We start from the raw sequence: 19,660 nt of genomic DNA, 5'->3' as shown, positions 1-19,660 counted from the left end.
ACCTGAATTTTTCATCAAACCAACATCTCGTATCGTGAGCAGTATGGAGGCATGATCAGAAATCGATATAGGGTGAATTTGAGCAGCTTCGACTTTCTGGGATAATGAGTAGCTAGATAAAAAATAGTCAATTCTGGAATAGGATTAATGGGATGGAGAGAAGAATGTATATGCGCTCTCTCCAAGATGTAGAATTCTCCACATGTCCATCAGTTTCATTTGACTCATTAAATCTTGTATACTATGCCAAGCTTTAGTTTGTTGGTATGTTGATCTAGATTTCCTGTCCAAATTTTTGTCTAATATTTGATTAAAATCACCACCCAGAATGCATGGTATAGTTCCTGAAGGAGAGATCAAATCAGAGAGTGTGTGAAAGAACTTAGGGTCATCTACGTTAGGGGCATATATATTGATGACATTCAATTTAGATGGACCACAAGACAATTCCACTTTAATCCATCGCCCCAAGTCATCCGTAGTGTGTGAAATAATCTTAAGATCAGAGCGACGTCTGATCAAAGTGATAACACCATTCTTCTTACCAATAGCAGGCGAGTATATAGGTGGATGCGCCCATTTGGGAGAGATCTTTTTGGACTCTGTCTCAGATAAATGAGTTTCTTGGTAGAATATAATATCTGATTTATATAGTTTAGTATAACGAAGTACATCTTAATTGGGTTATTGAACCCTTTCACATTCAGGGAAAAACAAGTAATAGACATAATAAGTTAGTTATGTGATGTACTCTGATGCAAACTCTACAGCTAGGTATGTACAGCAATAGTATTGCACATTAAACATCATATAAGCAAGATCAAGATAATATAACATGTGATATATTCTGATGCTAGAAAATACAATTGGGTAGGAAAAACTATACCTGAATAGAAGTGCTCCATAGAGAGCTATCGATACACTCAAGCCTTGGAACCGGGTGCACCTATCATTAAAAATGACAATAACAGTGCAACTGTGATGTACTCGAGTGCTAGCATAGACAGCTGGGTATAATGAACAGTGAAATTGCAAACTAAGGTGGATGAGGTCCTCACCATAAAATGACAGCATGGATTGTACCCTGTTATTAAGACACTCAGGGTAGCTATAAACCTGATATTTAGCCTTTTTTACCAAAAGGATAGGTAATATAACCCATACTGTATGCAAAAATCTCCAAGGACTTAAAATGATTAGCTGAGATAGTACATAGAGATAGATGATACAATTAATAGAACATGTCTTATAATAGTACCAATAGTAACCATACTCGGTTGAGAGTAATTGACAGAAGTGAATCACATTCTGGAAAATCTGACTATAGCAAACAACCAGTTGCACCACTGGGCAAGATTGTTAAGACAGCAATATAATGTGCTAGCAAAAGTTGTGCTGACAAGACAGATAGCATGTCTAGAAGAAGGTAGTGTGAGAAAAATCGTTGTAAAGTGGAAACACATAGAATTTTAAGGAAAAATGTACAGAGTTTGGTGAACCAAGTAGTTGGAGTAGATTGAGAAAGATAGTCAGGGGTAAGAATAGCAATAAGGCTCTTCTGTAAGGTATTGTGAAACAAAGTTGTACAGGGAATGACAGAGCGGCAAGTGCTGGGTAGGGAACAGAGGAATGCCAAATCTCCAACATAGGCAGAGCAAATGCTAAGGTTAGGTGACTAGTGAAAAGAGTCATACACACAGTTGTCACTAAATGATGATATAGATCGTCCCTCTGTAAAAGGAAATAGGGACTGTTCACAAAAAAACACAGCAAATACATAGAGAAATCGCAGTATAAAGGAACTGAAAATAAATCATCTTGCATACATCGGAATTGAAAAAACACCTGTAAGTAGGAAAATGTGAACAAAGATAAGACTCCGGAAACTCCCCATGGGTAGGAAAGCAGTAACAGGAGAGCATGGATATAATTATGAACCAGCAATATAAAAGTTTGTTTGAAAAACATCTAACTAGAGTAAAGACAACATGCAAAGATTAAAATGTTGTAATGGCTGTGTGCCCGCAGCCATGTTTAGCAGGAGGTATACAGAACAGCTGAGACGAGAAGAATGTGTGTTAAGGCACCTTAAAGTACATTAAGCGCTCCTTTAAGTGAACGTTCAAGTTTTGTCAATGGAGGTCGGATGAACACTCTCAATAAATTCAGCAAGTTCAGCAGGGTTGGTATAGTCCTTGGTGGCATTGTTATAGGTTACCCGCATATGTGCAGGGTACAGGAGACCATGTTTGGCTCCCATTGCTGACAATTTCGGTCGAAAAGCAAGTAGTTGTTTCCTCTTCTTAGCCGTTTCTTTTGATAGATTGGGCACCAGGATTAATTTGTTGCCCTCGAAGGTTATCGGAGAATGCATCTTAGCTTTTGCAAAATGAGTTGACTTGCGCTTGATGCAGGAGAGTAATCACTATTGGTCGCGGAAATCTATTATGGCGCGCCACGTGTTGGGGTACCCGGTAGGCCGTGTCGAAATCAAGCTTCGTATCTAATGACATCTTGAGAAGTTTAGGTAACAGGGCAGCCAGAAAATCGGTAAGGTTGCAAGCCTCCCTTCCTTCCTGTAATCCAAGAAGTCTAAAACTGTTTCTTTTTGCCCTATTTTTCTCATCTTCCAGTGCTGACTCAAGCTGTGCTATACGAGAGGTCTGTTTAAAGAGGAGCTTGATGGAATCCTCCGATGTTTGAGCCTTTGCTTCCAGAGTCTCCGTTCGGAGCTTGACGTTAGTAAATTCTTCCCGAAGTGTAGACACCTCAGCTTTCATTTCGGTGATGTCTTGTTTAGTGTCTAGGAGAAGATTGAGTATCGATCGCAATTCGTCCATAATGGAGGCCGCAGAAGCCTCCTCATTCTTGTCATCAGCATTTTTCTGTGGTGAAGGAGGCTCAGCATTCTTACGCTTACCTGGTTTTGTAGTGGACATGTTCAGTTGTTGAACAGAGATCAATGCACTCAAAAATATTAATTTATTTAGATATTTTTCTCGGGTTATAATAGATTATAGCTGGAGCTCAATTACCATGCGTCCATCCCAGTCAGTGCTCACCAGCGTCCCCCTGTCCCCTAGTCTTTGTAATTTTTGACAGAGTGAAAAATCGATCCACTCAGAATTTTGTAGACTTCAATCATATCACCCCTCAGCCTTCTCTTTTCCAAGCTGAAGTGCCCTAACCTTTTTAGTCTTTCCTCATACGAAAGGAGTTCCATCCCCGTTATTTTGGTCGCTCTTCTTTGAACCTCTTCTAGTGCCGCTATATCTTTCTTGAGATAGGAGACCAGAACTGAACACAATACTCCAGATGAGGTCACAGTATGGAGCGATACAGGGGCTTTGTAACAGTCTTGTTAACATCCCTTTTTTAATAATTCCTAGCATGCTGTTTGCTTTTTTGGCCGCCGCCACACATTGGGCAGAAAGTTTCATCGTGTTATCTACGATGACAGCTAGATCCTTTTCTTGGGCGCTAACCCCCAAGGTGGACCCTAGCATCTGATAACTGTGATTCGGGTTATTCTTCTCAATGTGCATCACTTTGCATTTGTCCACATTAAATTTCATCTGCCACTTGGACGCCCAGTCATCCAATTTCCTAAGGTCTGCCTGCAATTTTTCACAATCCGCATGCATTTTAACAACTTTGAACAGTTTAGTGTCTTCTGCAAATTTAATCACCTCATTTGTTGTTCCAATTTCCAGGACATTTATAAATAAGTTAAATAGCACCTGTCCTAGTACAGACCCCTACGGCATTCCACTGTTTAGTCACCTCCATTGAGAAAAGTGACCATTTAACCCTACCCTCTGTTTTCTATCTGATAATCAATTCCTAATAAACAACTGAACTTTGCTACCTATCCCATGACTCTTTAATTTTCTCAGGAGCCTCTCGTGAGGAACTGTTATCAAAAGCTTTCTGAAAATCTACACTACATCAACCAGCTCACCTTTATCCACATGTTTATCCACACCTTCAGAGAAGTCAAGCAAATTTGTGGGGCAAGATCTTCCTCGGCTGAACCCATGCTGACTCCGTCTCATTAAATCAAATTTGTCTACGTGTTCCACAATTTTATTTTTTATAATTGTTTTCACCATTTTGCATGGCACTGAAGTCAGGTTTACTGGTCTGTAATTTCCCAGATCTCCCCTGGAACCCTTTTTAAAAATAGACGTAACATTGGCCACACTCCAATCTTCAGGTACTATGGACGATTTTAGCAGCAGTTCAGCAATTTCATGTTTGAGTTCTTTTAGTACCCTGGGATGTATACCATCCAGTCCAGGCGATTTATCACTTTTTTAACTTTTTAACTTCCAGATTCCACTGAGATTTTTCGGTTCTTCCACATCATCACCCTTGAAAACCATGTAGATCTTTCATCTTCCATAAAGACCAAAGTAAAAAATTAATTTAGTCTCTCTGCTATGGCCTTATCCTCCCTGAGCACCCGTTTTGCTCCTTGATCATCCAACGTTCCTACGGATTCCCTCACTTAGATATTGTCTAAGGGAAATTTTTTCTCTTTCTAGATACTATATACTGTATATTGATAATGGAAACACAAAATGCATTAATATGCAATACAAACACAGAAAATTATTATCAGAGCATTTAAATATATTTCAGTAATTTGTATATTTTTGCAGAATTTCCTAGAAATTCCATGTAGGTAAATAACATATTACACAAAATTTTAACTAGTTGTTGATTTTCCATATGAAATTGTACCATTATTCCACTACTGTTTTTTTAAATTGACATCTCCAAAATTGACACACCCTAGCAACAGGATACTGCTTCAGTAATCAAAAACTGCTTATCATCCCTTCCATATATGAATTATTTTATGACACAACTCGTAAAGCCATCTTTTCTGTTACTGCCCCCTCTTTGTGGAATGCCCTCCCATTGGAACTCCATATAGAAAACTTTGGAAAAATTCAAGTCCAAACTTAAGACCTTTCTTTTCAAAGATGCCTACAATCTGTGACCTATACAATCCATTTGTTCCTCTATGGATCTCCAGAAACGCTTCTCTTGAAGTGAGCCCTACCCCATTTTACTTTTCTCCTCTCACTTTTTCCTCCCTTTATTTTTATTTTCTATTTCAATGTATTTATTAACTTACCACGCCACTCCTTCCCTTTATTTCCAGAATGTCAGTATGTCATGTATCCCTCTTGTAATATTTTTATATATACATACCATTTATCAAATGGGTTGAGGTACCCGTTTGATAAACGGTATGTCAAAGAATAAAGAAACTTGGAGTAGCTCTAGAGTTGTTTAAAACATTGAACAAGATGTTCCAGGTACCATGCTCTCATTGGCTGAGCACTTAGAACAGAACCAGAGAAGGTTCAGAAAAGAATGACAAAAAATGATAAAAGGGGTAGAACATCATTCTTATGAAAAAAGAAATGTCTAAAAAGGGTAGGGCTTTTTCACTTTTGAGAAAAGATGACAGAGGCAATTTGACAGAAATTTATATGAGGAAGCTATCCCAATCTTAGGATGGTCCATTGCAGGATTCACATCCCTGGGCCACCCCATGACATTTCATTTATTCCCAATATTCTCCCTTAATTGCTGTCAGCATACTCTTCTTCAAGGGTGCAGGTTCTCCATGGGGAGAAGGGATTTCCCTTCAAAGTCCTGGCAAAGCAGTCCTTCCAAAACATAACTCAGAAACTGAAACAGGGTACTCCAACTCTCTTTACTAAACCTAAATGCAAAGAACTTAGTTCTGAGGTAGTCTCTCAGCTCTGATGTTGTACAGCACTAGATTACACTTAAGTTTCACACATTATATGTGTCTGTGATCCTTTTACTATAATAGGATAATTGGCTTTATCCTAGGACAAGCAGGCAGATAGTCTCACATGTAGATGACATCATTCACAGAGCCCAGTATGAAAAGTGAAAAGTGAACTATCACTTTAAGCATTGCAAAGCGTCGAGACTGCCCACACCACGTATGCCTTCCCACCTGACATTGGTTTGTGGTTCCTCAGTTCTTCGTTTTCCGCGGAATGAAGAAGTTCTGTGTTTTTCGAATCCATCAAAAATTGCCTTCCCATCAGCAGTACTTTGACTTTCGGCTATTTCTTTTACTTCTGTTAATATCTACTAGTAATTTTTGTGGGTTTTTTTTTTTTTTTTTTTTTAAATTCTTGATTTTTGCAGCCAGTTCCTTGGTCAGGCCTTCGGGTCCTTTTTATATTGGTGTTTCATTTCTTCACTATTGAATCTTTCAACTTTGCTGCTGAGATTTTCTCAGGTATTGAGACGGGTATAGAGAATGCTTATTCAAAAGTAAAGGTTCTAGACTTTAAAAACAACTTTGTTCGGATGGGGGATTACATCAAGGAATAGTCTGGATGGGAACATCTGGAAGGAGTAGAACTGCAGTGGGCAAAACTGAAAGGAATTATTGTAAGGGTGACAGACCTTTATGTGAGACAGGTAAGTAAAAGTAAGAGGAAAAGATTGCTTTGGTTCTCAAAAGTAATAGCTGAGAAGGTAAAGAATAAGAGGTTAACTTTCATAAACTACAAAATGTTGCAGAAAGAGGAAGACAGGCAAAAATATCTGGAAAAAATTAAGAGAGGCTGATCGAGTAGTCAGGAAAGCAAAGATACAAATGGAAGAAAAAATAAATAGCTGATACAGTAAAACGGGGAGACAAAACATTTTTTAGATATATCAGTGATGGGAAGAAGCTCAAAAGAGGCATTGTAAGACTCAAAAGTGAAGGGGAGAAATATGTGGAAACTGATAAAGAAAAGGCTGAATTGTTTAACAAATATTCCCTAGCAACAGCAGCAGATGAATCCAGAGACCAATGGGATAGCCCACATCTACCAGCAGTCGGAGATAGAGAAACTGATTAACAGGTGGTCCTATTGGCTGGCACTCCTCCTGTTTATCCAGTATTCTCTATTTCCCAGCAGGTGAAAGTCGCTATTCAACTAGCTCCTGGATTCTGGCTGTGACTGGAACCTTATTTCTCCTGTTAAGATTTTCTCTTCAGTGAGTTGTCAGTATTATTTCTCCTGTTGAGGTTTCCTCTTCAGTGAGACAGGGGTGTCCGGCTGTACGGTGCTGGCTTTAGGGGTTACACCTGGGCCCCCCCAGATCCCTGCCTCACCCTCCCTCCAGTGATAGAGGGTTTGACTGAGTCTCGTATTTTTTTTCTTCTTTCCCTTCATTTCAAAAAAAAAAAAAAAAAGAGACTCCAATTCCTACTTGACTGTTCTGCCCTACTTGTGCTGAGCATTTACCGGCTGATCATTTGCCGGCATCTACCGGCACTGACAGTGAGGTTGTGAGTATTTGCCCTTTTCTTTTTCTTGTGTTAGACCTGTGGGTTCGGTGTTGTTCACACATAAGCCGGACTTCGTGGGGCAATGGATATGATGGTGTATCCGGCGGGCGAGTGTTGCAGTGTGTGAGAGTGCTTTGGTGAACAGCTCCGGTTGGGTTATTCGAGCTCCATTGTAGAAGCCGGTGCTTTCCCGCCTGCGGGGGCCGCGCGCGCTTGTGTCTGATATGGAGGGAGCACATCTGTGTTCGCTGGGTTCTCCTTGTGACTGCCTTTGCTCCGTGTGGAATGCAGCCGCGGCTTAATCGGCTGGGTCCGAGCTTATGGTGACTCATTGTTGATTGGGATCATACCTTCCAGTCCCCAGGAGCTGCGCGCTTGGTGTTCTGCGCTACAAGAACTGCAACGAGGTTCATGGTGTTTTCTCCGAGCCTGCCTGGGGGCGGTTTCTGCCGCGACTGGGTGGATATTATTTGCTTTGTTTCGGGTCTGTTATTTCTGGAACAGTTAGCTTATGGCGGGCGAGGGACTCGTGCTTGTGATCCTGCATTGGCGGGAACGCCGCAACGTTCAGGCGGTTTGTGTTTTCAACTGACTTCTGCCTAGCGTGTCACACGGCGTCGATGTATTCAGGGTCGGTTGCATAGGAAGGTTCGTTTCTAGTTTGCGATGTTGCCGCGTTCGAGCTCCCTGTCTGTGTTTCTCCATTCTTGTATCATTTTCTGCTTTATTGTTCATATGCTCTGTACTGGCGCTTCTGAGACAGAATTTTCTCCTGCCCAGTTTTCCCGCCCAGTCTGGACTTGTCTCTGTCCTGAGTCAGTGTCGGGCGATGGCTGACCATTTTTGGCAGCGACAGGAGAGTGCCCTGTGCTTATTGCGGGTATCTCTTTGGTACTTTCGGGGTTCATAATGAGATGGGTTCCTTCTCTGTGTCTATGGGCAGCGCTGGTGAGGATTATATGCTTGTCTATTTTCCTCTTCTTTGCGCCTTGGGGCCACGCTGCTGGTGTCTGATGGCGCTATAGCAATGATTCGTGGTTCTAGCATGCTGGATTTCCTGTTGGGCTACACTCTGCGGGTGGAGTTGAGTGGCCTGGTGGCACCTGGCCTGTTCCCACGGGCAGGACTAGATTTTGTTTGGTTTCTGGCGCAATGCAAGGTCCTGTGTTTCACGCAATGCTACATAGACTTATGAGGCTACCGTCTTCTCCTGTCATATGGTACGTAGCCCCCCCCCCCTGTTTGCATGGTTCTTCGAGGGTTCCTTTCCCCCTGGCTGCCATGAACCAGGAGTGTTCCTTTCTTCTTTGCTGAAATTGTGATTGTCCTCTAGCTAGTTTTATGACCGCTGATGCACTTTGTGGGGGTCATTTCTTCCGCTGTCAGCTCTTTCAGCTTTCTCGTGGACAGGGAGCTGCATATGGACAGGTCACGACGCTTTTGTCTGATAGCTGTTCAGATGCTGTTGTTTTCCAAAGGGCGGTAGATACAGTATCTTGATTGCATCTAGTACGTATTCCCTTTAAAGGCCATATGTATTTCGCTCACATTGCATGGAGTTAGTACTGTTTTCACGGATTACATTACGAACCTTGATTTTTCCTAGGAGGATTTCTTTCTTCTTAAAGTTCCTACGGTGCTCATCCTGCCATTTACTGACCTTTTGCACTTCATTCTGAGGGGATCTTGACTTCTTCCAAGGCCTCGTCAGGCTTTCTCATGAGGAAGTAGTCACTATACTGTCAGGTCAGGGGGCTGTGAACATTTTTCAGGATGCTTGCACCTTTGCATCCTCCTCAGGTTTCCTGTTCATTCATGGAGTCTCTATGTTTTGTGTTCATCTTTGAAGTGTTGCTGGTCCTCAGGGCGGTTCTTGTAGTTCTTAGGGAACCACTTACTGTATGATGGCCAAGACGAGGGCATTGGGCAGGCTGGATCCCATTCTGCTGAAATAGTTTCTCAGGGTTACACATTTCTGCTGACAACCTGGGAGTATATTTACATTTTCTCTATGGACTCCGACTCGGCACTAGGTTTGCCTGCCTCTCTTGGAGCAGGGCTTTCGGTTTTGGCTCATGCCATTTCGCCTACCCAAGGCTTCACGAACATTTTAGATGATGTGGGCGGTGGTACCGTTTTGGCGCTACCAGGCGATTCATCTAATTTCTTCTTGACTGCCTGCTTGATTCGGACGACTTCGGGCCGTTTGACTAACACGAAAAGGGTGGTATCTTTTCCTCAGTTCTTTACACGTGCATCTTCGAATTTGCAGCGCTCTTTTCTCCTGTACTATTTATAGGTATATCGGGGTGATGTTTTTATTCATATAGGAGAGACATGTGTTTCTTTCCGGAGACTTGGGCGTGGGGTCTCGGTCTCAGATTGGCATTCTTCTTCGCTTACCATGACCAAGGGTATGTGATTCTGTACAGTTTCTAGGATCCATATTGCTGACTCCACTGGGAACTTCGGCTTGCTTTCCCCTTCTTACGCTACAGCATTCGCTTTTGTTCCGGTAGTTCTCGGTATCTCAGGGCTCAATTGTTTGGTTTGCTCCTCTTGCATCGCTCTGTATGATTTGGTGGCTCTGCGCGATTTCTCTTTTCAAGGCATGCCTCAGTATTTGCTGTACTAGCTCATGACCACCGACCGGGGCTCGGTGGCTTCCATCCTCAGCTCCAGGAGTCTGGTCTTGTTCATTTTTCTACTCTTGAGCAGGGTCAGGCTACCTTTCTGGAGCTTCAGATCTTTCTTCAGATCATTCTGCCGCTGAGGGTCCTTTTGGTCAGTATTAGGATGGGGGTAATTCTCTACAGCTGGGCAGTAGGTGTTGTACTCTGTTGGCAGGTGAAGTTGTTCTGCTTCAATGGGTGGACTCTCATCTTCATCTTCTGTTGGCAAATCCGGCTAATTGGTCTTCTGAGAGTGCTTTCTCTCCGCATTCCTGCTTGGATGTGGGGGCGCATGCGATAGGGGCGTTTTGTGCTTCGGTTGTTGCGGAGGTGGTGTTTGCTTCCCACCCAGATTGAGGATTGCTTTGCTACATCCCACGGGCTTCGACTTTGCGTCGGCTGTATTTTTGTCTATAACCCTGGCTTGTTAACGGTTTTAAACGGTGTCGCAAGTGCAAGCACATGATATCTCTCACGGACGCTGTCTCAAGTGCCTTGGGCCGAAACATCATCCTACCTCGTGCCTGCCTTGCCAAACACTCAAGCCTCGTGCTTTCAAGCATCGTTGTGTTCTGGTGGATCACCTCTTCGACATGGAGTCTTCTGCTCTCTTGGCATCGAAGGTGTCTTCGGCATTGGCCCCCGGTCGACGCCTCTCCTATTGCTTCCAACTCGAGCCTCATCAGACCTTCGTCTTTTGGAGCGGCTCTTGCTTCGACATCTTCGGCTGCCATATTTTCTCCTGTCTCCTCAGGTCAGATAGCTCAGCACTCGGTTCCGCCAGTGGTGATTAAAGTTTCGAAGCCTTCCAAGTCGAAACACTCTCATCCCACTGTGCGAGAACCTCCAGCCAAGGCAGGTGGGCCGGTTTCAGACGCGGTACCCTCCTTGCCGGTTATCCCCTAGCCCTCTTTGGAAGAGCAGATTCTTAAAGTCCTCACTACCATGGGGCCTACACTGCTCGCTGCTTCAGCCTGGGCATACAGAAGTCTCCGAGGTCGAGCTGCCTGTGCCCCGGTGTGCTCCTCCACACTCGATGCAGGGAGCAGAGTCTCTGCAAGTGTCTGGTTGGGCTTCCAAGCATGAAACGCATAGAGCAGAGTCTGTGCGAGTGCATCGACAAGATACCTCCCATACTACCAAGGGAGTCCAGTCTTTGAAATTGCTTCAGGGCTCCTCCACGCCTATTGATCCTCGATCTACTGCGTCCGAAGCCACCTCTGCTCGATCTTCGAGATCCAGCTCGAGACACACTTCTCGACGTCATTTGAGGCCTTCGAGGCATTCTTCGAGACATCATGCCTCCAAGCCTCTGTCTTCTCCAGCCTCGACCAGACCTCCAACTCCTCGTTCCAAGTCTCCGTTGCCGGTTCTCGAGGATATCCCGATGTCCAGTGCCTCGTCCAAATCTCCAGGTTCCTTCGTCCCATGGTTTCCTGCCGAGGCCTCTTCTTCTTCGACTCCAGCTGCCTCGACGTCCTCGAGCCCTTCTCGAGGCCGTGCAACTGCAGACCAGTTATCCTTCTCTTCTTTTTGAGACAGATGTCTGGGGACTTGAGTGTTCCACTGGCTCTAAGTACTCGAAGGAATACCTCGAGGTCATGCACCTTCCTGAATCTCCGGCTGAGTCTCTCAAGCTGCCCCTACACAAGCTTCTTGATCAGACCTTTACTAGATGCATGGAGACTTCCTTTTCCATTCCAGCAGTTCCAGGAAAGTTGGATGCCAGATATAAAACTGTACATCATAAAGGTTTTGACAGTTCTCAATTGTCACATCAATCCTTGTTCGTGGAACCATCCTTAAAGAGATTCCATCCTTCGAGAGTATATGCCACAGTTCCTCCCAGCCGGGAGGGAAAGACCATGAATAAATTTGGATGTCGCATTTACCAAAATGCTATGATGTCTTCGAGGGTCCTCAATTATAATTTTTATTTTATTACTTAGTTTGAGTTTCTTTTGTCCCTCCTGCCAAAGTTTTTGAGTTTCTTGGATGATAGCATGCATTTTGAGTTTCAAGAAGTTATTGCTTCCTTCTCTCAGCTGCGTATCCATCTTCTACAATCATCTTATGATGCCTTTGAGCGTCGTCTAGCCTGGCTTCGCACCATCGACATGGACTCTAATCTCCAGGACCGCCTGGCCAACATTCCATGTGAAGGCAATGACCTTTTCGATGAGTCCATCGAGGCAGCCACCAAAAAGTTGTCTGACCATGCTAAATCTTTTGCCTCCATAGTCAGACCAAAGCCTAAGCCAGCTCCTTCTAGACCTGCACGTCCTCCTGTCATCTGCCAGAGGCGTTTTCTTCCCAAGCCGGTGCCTTACACTCTCCCTCCTTTAAAGAAACAACCACCTCAGAAGCAACAGAAGCCTCAACCTTCGGCTACACCTAAGGCTTCTCAGAACATAACATCCATCGTTCTGTTTCTGACCCCTTTTCCACCTCTAGGAGGTTGTCTCCATCTTTTTTTACGACAGATGGACGGTCATAACATCAGACCTTTGGGTCCTTTCCATCATCAGAGAAGAATACTCTCTCCATTTCCATCAGCTTCCACCAGAGCTTCCTCCAAGAGAGTATCCTTCCAGTCCATCCCAGACCGCCCTTCTTCTTCAGGAAGCTCAAGCTCTGCTTCATCTCCACGCCATTGAACCAGTTCCCTTGGAACAGCAGGGCAGGGGATTTACTCCCGTTACTTCCTTGTTCCGAAGAAGACGGGCGATCTGCTGCCCATTCTGGATCTCAGGGCTCTCAACAAATTTCTAGTCAAAGAAAAGTTTCGAATGTTGTCCCTGGCATCCCTCTATCCCCTTCTCGAGCAGAACGATTGGTTATGCTCTCTGGATCTCAAGGAGGCCTATACTCACATCCCCATTCACCCGGCCTCCCTTCAGTATCTCAGATTTTGTGTGGGGAATCTGCATTTTCAATACAGAGTACTACCCTTCGGCCTGGCCTCGTCTCCCAGAGTGTTCACCAAGTGCCTGGTTGTGGTAGCGGCAGCTCTTCAAAATCATGGTCTTCAGGTATTTCCCTACCTTGACGACTGGCTTATCAAAGATTCCACCTCTCAAGGGGTTATTGTAGCAACCCAACGGACTACCTGGTTTCTACAAAGTTTGGGATTCAAAATCAACTTTCCCAAATCTCAACTTCAACCCTCTCAGAATCTACAATTCATTGGAGCTGTTCTGGACACTGTCCAACTCATTCCTTCCTCAGCAACGTCTGCAAGCTCTACTTCAACTCTGTCATACAGTGTCTTCTCGCTCTTCCATCTCAGCGAGACACATGATGGTACTTCTGGGTTACATGGCCTCCACAGTACATGTGACTCCTTTTGCCAGACTTCACCTCAGAATTCCTCAGTGGACCCTGAAGGGATATTTTTCATGTGTCTTATAGTTTTTCTTTCAACTGTGTTTGAAGCTGTAAAAACCAGACCCTATTTGTTTTTCCTTCTCTTGCTGATATACTTCAAGGCCATTTTATGTTTGAGAGATGTGTTTTCTTATGTTGTGAAGTGAATTCAATTGTCTTTCGTAGCTGTATTTGTAAGAAGCCTTAGATAAGAAAAGTCTCTGCTAAGCAGAGCCCCCTTTAAACTTTGGCCTTTAGAGATAGTAAGATGCTTGTTAGTTCTTTTAAAGTTTCATGTGACCTGTCACCATATATGATTTGTATTTACGTCATATGCTGACGACACTGAACCATGTAAAATGATATAAAAAGGGTTGTAAAACTGACAATAAACTGGACATGTTTGGGAGATAATAGGCGTCTGTTGTCTCTAGGATATTGTCCCCAGATGCATCTGACTTACCAATGACAGAGTTTGTGAGGCAGTAATTGGGACCTAATCCCTTTCAGACCCTGGCATCACAATGGACGCAGGTCTGCGACCCTCTTTCTCAACGCATAACAGTCACTCCTTCTTTGAAGCAGTCTCTCCATTGGTGGATGCTCTCTTCCAATCTCTCCAGAGGCTTGCTTTTTCACATGACCTCTCATCAGATGGTCCTCACGACAGACTCGTCGACCTACGCTTGGGGTGCTCATCTCGATGGTCTCCGTACTCAAAGCCTCTGGACCAGTATGGATCGTCAGTGTCATATCAATCAGTTGGAACTCAGAGCGATCCTCAAAGCTCTCCATGCTTTTCAACATCTCCTTCACGACACAGTAGTCCTCATCCGCACGGACAACCAAGTCGCCATGTATTATGTCAACAAACAGGGAGGGACAAGATCTGACTCCCTTTGTCAAGAAGCTCTGGCAGTTTGGGACTGGGCAATCCGTCACAATACCTTCCTCAAAGCTATCTACATTCAAGGGGCTCAGAATTGCTTGGCGGACAACTTGAGTCGTCTTCTGCAACCTCACGAATGGACTCTCCATTCCTCATCTCTTCATCACATTTTCTCACAGTGGGGATAGACCTCTTTGCAGCTCCCCACAACTACAAACTGCCTCAGTTCTGCTCCAAGATATACTCACCGCCTCGAGGCAGATGCTTTTCTTCTGGAATGGATAAATCTTTTCCTCTATGCATTTCCTCCATTCCCTCTCATTCTCAAGACTCTAGTCAAATTGAAGAACGATCATGCCACCATGATTCTAATTGCTCCTCGGTGGCTGAGACAACCCTGGTACCTTCTACTTCAACTCAGCAGCAGGGAGCCATACCTTCTACCAGTTTTTCCTTCTCTGCTTACACAGAGTCAAGGATCTCTGCTTCATCCCAACCTGCAGTCTCTACACCTGACAGCCTGGTACCTCTCAACATAACCCCTCTTCAGTTTTCTCAGTCTGTAAGAGATGTTTTAGAAGCTTCTAGAAAGCTTACAACTAGACAGTGCTATCACCAAAAATGGACTAGATTTTCTACATGGTGTTCCGCTCATCATAAGGAGCCTCAACATTCCTCCTTATCTGCTTTGGACTATCTTTTGCACCGATCCAACTCTGGGCTCAAATCTACATCTATTCGAGTCCATCTCAGTGCAATTGCGGCTTTTCATCAGCCTATTGAAGGGAAACCCCTCTCTGCTCATCCTGTGGTTTCCAGATTTATGAAAGGACTTTTCAATGTCAAACCTCCTCTCAAACCACCTCCTGTGATTTGGGACCTCAATGTTGTCCTTTCTCAACTTATGAAGCCTCCATTTGAACCAATTGATAAGGCTCATCTGAAGTATCTCACTGAAGTATGCTCTTTCTCATTGCCGTCACTTTGCTCGACGAGTCAGTGAGCTGCAAGCTTTAGTTACTGACCCACCATTCACGGTGTTCCATCATGACAAAGTAGTTCTTCGTACTCATCCGAAATTCCTACCTAAAGTGGTCTCAGAATTTCATCTCAACCAATCCATCGTACTTCCAGTGTTTTTCCAAAGCCTCATTCTCACCCAGGAGAATCAGCTCTTCATACTCTGGACTGTAAACGTGCTTTGGCCTTCTACTTGGAACGCACCAAACCACACAGAACTGCTCCTCAACTTTTTGTTTCTTTTGATCCAAATAAGTTGGGGCATCCAATTTCTAAACGCACCATCTCTAATTAGATGGCGGCTTGTATTATTTTCTGCTATGCCCAGGCTGGATTACCACTTCACAGTAAAGTCAGAGCCCATAAAGTCAGAGCAATGGCAGCTTCTGTAGCTTTCCTCAGATCAACACCGATTGAGGAGATTTGCAAGGCTGCTACTTGGTCCTCGGTTCATACCTTCACTTCTCACTATTGTCTGGATGCATTCTCCAGACGTGATGGTCAGCTTGGACAAACAGTTTTACAAAATTTATTCTCCTAAGTTGCCAACTCTCCCACCATCCCATTCTGGTTAGCTTGGAGGTCACCCATATGTGAGAATACCTGCCTGCTTTTCCTGGGATAAAGTACAGTTACTTACCGTAACAGGTGTTATCCAGGGACAGCAGGCAGCTATTCTCACAACCCACCCACCTCCCCTGGTTGGCTTCTCTGCTAGCTATCTGAACTGAGGAGACGTGCTCTGGGTGGGAAGGCACTCGCGCATGCGTGGTACGGGCTACTCAAAATTTCTAGTTTCTTCAAGCAAGTCTGCTTGTGAGGCATCCGCATCGAGGCTCCGTCGGATGACATCACCCATATGTGAGAATAGCTGCCTGTTGTCCCTGGATAACACCTGTTACGGTAAGTAACTGTGCTTTCTGTTCTTGGGCCTGTTCTTTTAAACATTTTTATAAGCGATATCGCTGAAGGGCTGTCAGGTAAGATTTTCCTCTTTGCGGATGATACCAAACCTGCAATAAAGCAGACATCCCAGATGGTGTGAATAACATGAAAAAAGACCTAGCGAAGCTTGAAGAATGATCTGAAATTTGCAGCTAAAATTTAATGCTAAGAAATATAAGGTCATGCATTTGGGCTGTAAAAGCCCGCAGGAACGGTACAGTTTAGGGGGTGAAGAACTTGAATGCATGACAGAAAAAGTGGGACTTGGTGTGATTGTATGTGATCTTAAGGTGGCCAAGCAGGTTGAAAAGGTGACGGTGAAAGTTAGAAGATTGCTAGGGTGCATAGGAAGAGGTATGGCCAGTAGGAAAAAGGAGGTATTGATGCCTCTGTATAAGTCTCTGGTGAGACCTCATTTAGAATATTGTGTACAATTCTGGAGGCCGCACCTTCAAAAAGATATAAAAAGGATGGAGTCGGTCCAGAGGAAAGCTACTAAAATGGTGCATTGTCGTCATCATAAGGTGTATGGGGATAGACTTAAAGATCTCAATATGTATAGTTTGTAGGAAAGGGGAGATATTATAAAGACGTTTACATTCCTACAAGGCTTAAATGCGCATGAGTCAAGTCTCTTTCATTTGAAAGGAAGCTCTGGAATGAGAGGGCATAGGATGAAGTTAAGAGGTGATAGACTCAGGATTAATCTAAGGAAATACTTGTTTACAGCAAGGGTAGTAGATGGCATGGAACAGTGTCTCGGAAGAGGTGATGGAGACAGAGAACTGTGTCTGAATTCAAGAAAGTGTGGGTGTAGGCATGTTGGATCTCGTAGAGAGAGGAAGAGATAATGATTACTGTGGATGAGCTATTTGGCCTTTATCTGCCTTCATGTTTCAATGTTATATTTCTTTACTGTCCAGCTCTAAAAAGTGGAGTCCTTAGTTTTGGTACTGAGGGCCAATATTCTGCTCCACTTTTTGTCAAAATATCAGGTAGGGTGGATATAGCCTTTCAGCTATCACATTCACATCACACCAAACACAAGCAGAGGAGTCAAGGGAGTCTTCATATAAGAGAAAAGGATAGCACAGGAGTTGTGCCCTAATGCACATACTTGGGCTCTGACGGAGTCTCTCCTCTTCAATCCGTTCAAAATGCTGCTGCATGACTCGTATTCTTTGAGAGCCGCAATTCTCACATTACCCCTCTCAGGCCACTTCATTGGCTCCCCGACCATTTCCGAATACGGTTCAAACTCCTCTTACTGACTTAAAAGTGCATTTGCTCTGTAGCCCCTCAATATCTCTCATCACTTATCTCCAAGTTTCAAGTTTATTTAATTTCTTTGATTAATTCGCATAATCCAAATCCAATGCGATTTACATAAGTTCAAAAATTAAGTAAAATAATAAAAACCAACAAACATAACATTCACTACTAATACAGTAATACATGTAAGGAGGGAGGCGGTTGACAGCAATTGACATAAATGCAATTCTAAAAAAATAAAAGTAAAAATAAAACCAGGGAAAGGTCCAAAGACACAGAAGGTTGGAGAACAGGTACCTGCTTAATTCTATTAGATCGTCTTCCTAGAACTATTATAGATTAGAACATATCTATTGGAAAGTGTCCTTGAATAACCAGCTCTTTAGGAGACTTTTAAACTTGCTCAGTGATTTTTCTTCTCTTATATTAATTGGAAGTGAATTCCAGATTTGAGGGGCTGTGGCAGAAAAGATCATTTTTCCTCCCTGTGAACTCTGTTCATTGGGTAAGTGTACGCTTCTCTTCCACTGCCAACTCTAAACTTCGTCCCTTCTTTCTTGCTACACCATATGCCTGGTTCAGGCTGCTTGAATCAATACATAATGCTCCATCCCTAGCAGTATTCAAATCTAAACTAAAAGCCCACTTTTTTGAAACTGCTTTCAACTCTTAATTCCCACTCACTGCTGTCAAATACCTATACCCACTGTATCATTTCATAATGTCTCCAACCCTGAGATGTCTTGTTGTCAAATTAGATTGTTGGCTGTTCTGAGCAGAGACTGTCTATTGTATGTTAAATGTACAGTGCTACGTATGCCTTGCAGCGCTATAGAAATGATAAATAGTAGTACATACCACAATGCACTGCCTCATGCTCACTTTAGGGATAAGGATTACCATTTCAGTCAAACCTGGTAGAGGGATGTGGTAACCTGATGGTAGGCACCTTCATTTCAACTTGGTGTGGTCCAGGAGGATAGGAACATACAGGATTCTTACATTTAAAAATGAGTAGCATGGAACATTTAAACAGAAAACAGTTGATTAAGTTTTCTATCGACACAAAAAGAAGGCATGCTATCTTTCCTGCCACAGAGCCTCTTTCCTGTTCTTAGTCTGACCACACAATCTGCAAAGGAAGCTATGACAAGTGAGGCTAATACCTCTTGCCTGAGGTTCTGAGTTATTTATTATAAATCATCTTAACCACAAAGATGACTAAGAAGGAAACAACCAGTGTTCCGAAATATCATGCACACTGTTCCTGTAGGGCTACAGTTATATATGGTGATGCAAGCAAATTTTCCAAAACATGGCCGTATGATTTTCTTTAATTGATAATATAACTGAATTATCCATTAAAGACTATTGTTAAATATATTATCTTTGGTATGAAATTGAAAAGTTGAAATTAATTTGTTTCTTTGTTGCTCAGCCCTTCTCACTTTGATCGCAGTCATTCTCAGAATTAAGCTCATGATACCATTAAAATAAAACTTCCTCCCAGTTTCCTCTAAACAAAATAAACATGCAAACCATGTATGTATAATTTTTCGGAAGTGTATTCAGTTTAGTATCAGTTTAGTAGTTTGAAGGAATGCTGGTTTTCTGTTCCTTTATTTCCAGCAAAGTATAAGGAGAAATATTCCTGTATGCTATCTCCTTCAAAATGTAAACTGGTTATTCACAAACACAAGTGTGCGAAGCAAGATTATTATAAAGAAATTGAGGTGTGTGTGTTAATAAATGTATTATTTGGTAAGTTGTTTGACAAACATGTTACAGAATTCTATTGACACAGTGATAGTGAGGTCAAGAAAATACAAGTTGGCCTGTTCAGTCAACCTAGTATTTCCTCTCCTTGCATATCCAAGTTCCAACCATAGATCAGTGGTTCCCAACCCTGTCCTGGAGGAACACCAGGCCAATTGGGTTTTCAGGTTAGCCCTAATGAATATGCATGAAGCAAATTTGCATGCCTATCACTTCCATCATATGCAAATCTCTCTCATGCATATTCATTAGGGCTAGCCTGAAAACCCGATTGGCCTGGTGTTCCTCCAGGACAGAGTTGGGAATCACTGCCATAGATCATAAATATAGAATATCACTCCTTAGCAAAGACCGTTTTTGTTATATTTCCCTGTT

At 43.2% G+C, this 19,660-nt stretch overlaps 1 protein-coding gene across 11 annotated transcripts in view; it reads left to right on the top strand.

Annotated features, from left to right (window-relative positions):
- Positions 1-19,660, top strand: part of CASK (calcium/calmodulin dependent serine protein kinase) — a 770,397-nt gene that overhangs the window by 143,110 nt on the left and 607,627 nt on the right. The gene's annotated exons all lie outside the window — the stretch shown is intronic.

This window comes from Geotrypetes seraphini, chromosome 6 (assembly GCF_902459505.1).
Source record: "Geotrypetes seraphini chromosome 6, aGeoSer1.1, whole genome shotgun sequence".
NCBI lineage: Eukaryota > Metazoa > Chordata > Amphibia > Gymnophiona > Dermophiidae > Geotrypetes > Geotrypetes seraphini.
Note: the sequence above shows the minus strand (reverse complement) of the source record. Positions and strands in the feature narration are given on the sequence as shown.